Here is a 4,868-nt window from a genome sequence, read left to right as displayed (position 1 = left end):
AACTCCAAAAATCGAATACATTTTTTGATTGAGTTTTGACCATCTGCAGTTGTTTAAAGCAAACCTGTTTTTGGATTTTGAGATATACTAACCGTTGCATTTTGCAGCAACAAGAACCAGAATGTTTAGATGGCATTTGTAATAACAGTAACTTGCAGTCGTGCAAATAGAAATATAAACAGAACTTCTTTAAGAACTTGAATTTCTGGCATGCATTGTCACAGAAATAGAAATACACACAGAATTTCTTTAAGAATTTGAATTTCTGGCATACATTACAGAAAATAATACAACGGAATTCTTCGTACATAAATTATAGATCATTTGGGCTCTCCATTTCATGTTTTTATTGTACAGAAGGTCACGTGTTCGTAAATAAAATTCAAAGCTACAAAAAGAATTATACAATACAAAAAATCCAAAGATAATGATTATTATTCAAATTGACCATTTAATATGGGGTAAACTTAAACTTGAAAGTGTTCTGGAGGTGGGGGTGAGGAAGACTCATCAGAAGGTGGAGGAGGAGATTTGTGGAAGTATGGTGGATGTTCCCAGTCAGATGGCGGTGGTGAGTTATGGAAATATGGAGGAATTGGACAATGATGGTGAGATGGTGGTTGAGGAGAAATGTAGTAGTATGGAGGTGGTGGAGGTGGAGACTTATAGTAGTAAGTTGGAGGGTGGTGGGGACTTTAATGGAGGAGGAGGTGAGTTTTAATAATGAGGAGGCGGTGGAGGGAGGGATGGGGGAGGGAGAGAATCGTAGACGTAAGGAGGTGGCGGTGAAGGAGATGGAGGAGGTGGTGACTTGTAGACATAGGAAGGAGGAGGCGATGGAGATGGGGGTGGTGGAGATTTGTAAATGTAGGGAGGGGGAGGTGAAGGAGAAGGAGAAGGTGGGGGTGGTGATTTGTAGACGTAAGGAGGAGGGGGTGAAGGAGATGGAGGAGGTGGTGACTTATAGACATAAGGAGGAGGAAGTGAAGGAGATGGTGGAGGAGGTGACTTGTAAATATAGGGAGGAGGTGGTGATGGAGATGGGGGAGGTGGTGACTTATAGACATAGGGAGGAGGTGGGGATGGAGATGGTGGTGGCGGTGATTTGTAAATGTAGGGAGGAGGAGGTGAAGGTGAGGGTGGTGGTGGCGATTTATAGACATAGGGAGGAGGAGGTGATGGAGATGGTGGTGGTGGCGATTTGTAAATGTAAGGAGGAGGGGGGGAGGGTGAGGGTGGTGGAGACTTATAGATGTATGGAGGAGGTGGAGATGGAGATAGGGATGATGGGGATTTGTAGACATATGGAGGGGGAGGTGATGGAGATGGTGGAGGAGGAGATTTGTAAACATAAGGTGGAGGAGGTGAAGGTGATGGTGATGGTGGTGATTTGTAAACATATGGAGGAGGTGGTGATGGTGAAGGTGGTGGTGGTGATTTATAAATGTATGGTGGAGGAGATGGTGATGGAGGAGGTGGTGATTTATAGACATAAGGTGGTGGAGGAGAGGGAGATGGAGGTGGTGGAGACTTGTAAATATATGGAGGAGGTGGTGATGGAGAAGGTGGTGGTGGAGAGTTGTAGTGGTAGGTAGGTGGAGGTGGTGGAGATTTCAATAGTGGAAGTGGTGGAGGAGGTGAAGCATAAATGTATGGCTTATCAGCTACTACGCTAGTAGCTATAATGCAAAAGGCTATAGCATAAACTAGCTGAGGCCAATGCCCCAGGTGTTTCAAGGTACCCATTTCAACTCTAATTTCTGAAGGATTAGTTCTTAGACTTGTATGGTAACAAAGGATGCTAACCCTTTATATAGTGAACTCCATAATCATTTTTGACAATTATGTATTTGTTTATTCCTTTAACAGACTGTATCAATGATTTAAATATCATTCCAATTCTCTTTTTAATTCTCCTTTTTACTGAATCAAATCTAAAATATTGACAGTCACTATAATTAGAAGTTTCCCACGAAGTAGCCCAATTTCATTTTCATGAACGAAATCAAGATGTACAGAGTAGGTAAGGTTGTGTTTGGCTGGATGATGGCTAGGATACTTTTTTTATTATATCAATTTAGAAGCACATTCTATCGGAAGTTGAGGGTCTGCCACCATATTGGAAGACGACCTTGTATATGAAAGTCAAGAAAAATAAAGTCAAAATCTAAGTTGGCTAAAGACAGACTTTGTTCTAATAAGACCTGGCCCCTTCATTTAAAGAGAGACAGAGTTTCAATATTGTTCTAGCTACTTGACCAGCCTTCGGCTCCATTATTGTGATTTAGCATGTATTTACCATGTCTATTTCAGTAAGACTTGAACTCTGTATTCATTTACAATGTAAAACTTTCCGTCTAGATGGTTGTGTTGGATGGCTATTTCTATAAAAATAGTGTCGGTGCAATAATTTTGATTTAGCAAGCATTAGTACGTATTACATTTCTCTATTCAAAATACTCTATTCTCTCACATCAATGATATATTCTATTATAAATTTAATTAATAAAATCCACTATTTTGTGACACCACATTGTCCAGCTCTAGAGAAATTATTCAATGAGTTTTACAACTAGATGTATCACCAATTCCCAAAAAATTGTGTCAGGCATTATATTAAACTAATGTATAACCTCATGTGTATGCATGGGTACATTTAAAACCAATCACAATTAGAATCTAATTGAATTTAGACTCTTCGATTTTTGCACTCAATAATTCACTTACCATAAAAAATTTTAAAAAAAAATTAGATGGCACACGGTACAAAATTGAAATTCAATTTAGAATTTAATTGAATTTAAACTCTTTGATTTTTGCACCTAATAATTCACTTGACACAAAAATTTAAAAATTAGAAGAGACACGCGACGTAAAATTAGACTCTAATTTAAAATTTAATCGAATTTTTTCTCAACTTTGGCTATTAATATCTACCTTGTAACCCTATGCATATGTATGGATATACTTAAAATATACATTAAAATGCATAGCATAATTTGTACATATATAATTAAAATACTATTAATAGTCATTTTTATATTTTGTTAATTCCTTAAAAAGTCTTGTGAAAATATTATTACGAATGAAAATGACCATATTTTAGGCTTTTAGAAACCAAATCCACAATTCTCCAATATCCGATTGCATGTAAAGTTATGTAAAGATATATGGTTGCTAGAGTAATAGTGTAAATTTATACTGGTACTATTCATTTTGCATTTTATTTTTTATTTTTTCTTTATGTATTATAACGATAAAGAAATAGAGTGAATGACAGTTGTTGATAAAGAAATAGAGTGAATGACAATTGCTGCATTTGAGGAAAGAGAAACAACTAAATATATATATATATATATATATATATATATAAGCGACCACAAACTAATGCAAAAATATGAAAAATTATTAGATGGTTTCAAAGTTATTCAATGAGCTTTATAAACTAATGCATTGCTAATCACAAAAAATGTAAGGCAAATATTGTATATTATGTTGGTAAAATGGCATAAATCATATTCGATGTCACTATCGGAGAGACTCACATCACTCATATCTGGATATCACCACATCTAGTAGACCTTTATGTAATTATATCATATTAAGTTATTAAACACTTATTCAGTGGCGGAATTAGGAATTTTTATTTAAGGGGTAAGTTTAGGGGTGGCAATTCGTGTTCGCGTGTCGGGTTCGTGTCGTGTCAAGTCATGAGTATTCGACTACATAGGTCAACACTAACCCGACCTGTTTATTAAACGGGTCAAGATTTCTCAACCCTAACACGACCCATTTATTAAACGGGTCAGTCGTGTCGACCTGTTTATCAGATTATATCAAAATGAAAAATAAAAATTAATGAAAAAACAAACAAATAAATATTTTTAATATAAAATTTAGAACTAACGAGTAACTGCATCACAAATAATCATTCAAAGTTAAAGCATATCCCAATATCACAAATAATCAATCACAATATGTCAAAGAAAATAAATCACAATAACTAATAAGTTTATATACCTAGAGTTTGAAGGGTATATTGGTAAAATATCATTTAATTAAACGGGTCAGACGGGTCAAACAGGTTCTATGTGTTCAACCCTAACCCAACCCATTTATTAAACGGGTTAGTCGTGTCAACCCGAATATGACACGAACCCGTTAAGCCTCAACCCATAACCTGCTAATTTCGTGTCGTGTCGTGTCGGGTTCGCGGGTCGTGTCAAATTTTGCCACCCCTAGGTAAGTTGCTGCACTGATATATTTATTAAAACAACCTCCCACACACAAATATATATATACACACTTTTTTTATTATTATATTATATACACACTTTTTTATTTAATAAGATATACACACACACACACACACACCCAATAAAAAAAATATAACTTTGTATTTTCAATCAAAATTATGTTTGATGGCAATCTTTTATAAAATAAAATTCCTTTTTACTGTGAAATTCTTAAAAAATTTCATTTTCAATATAAATTATCAAATTTTATACTAAAGTAAGTAAAAAAATCTCTCAATTGAATTAATGAAATTTTCAAAAACATGAATGATTCAAACTTGCAGAGGAATAAGTTATGTTTTAAACATATTTGAAACTATCTTGCTCTAACTCATTATGTGACAACTAAAGAAACATTTCATTTATAGTTTTAATTAGTTATAAGATTTTTTTTAATGAGTTAATAACTTGTTAATCGCCACATAACGGGTTGAAAAAGATAAATCCTAACATGTTTAGGGTCAAATTTTATTAAATATTTAACAGATCTAAGAGCACATTTTACAATAAAAATAAAATTGTAAAAAATAAAATTATCTCTATAACTATTAAGCCAATTATTTTTTGTAAGAG

General features: G+C 34.4%; 1 pseudogene; it reads right to left on the bottom strand.

Moving 5' to 3' along the window:
- On the bottom strand, positions 1-1,746 carry LOC142606518 (uncharacterized; annotated as a pseudogene).
- Positions 1,747-4,868: the final 3,122 nt, after the last annotated feature.

This window comes from Castanea sativa, chromosome 8 (genome assembly GCF_040712315.1).
Source record: "Castanea sativa cultivar Marrone di Chiusa Pesio chromosome 8, ASM4071231v1".
NCBI lineage: Eukaryota > Viridiplantae > Streptophyta > Magnoliopsida > Fagales > Fagaceae > Castanea > Castanea sativa.
Note: the sequence above shows the minus strand (reverse complement) of the source record. Positions and strands in the feature narration are given on the sequence as shown.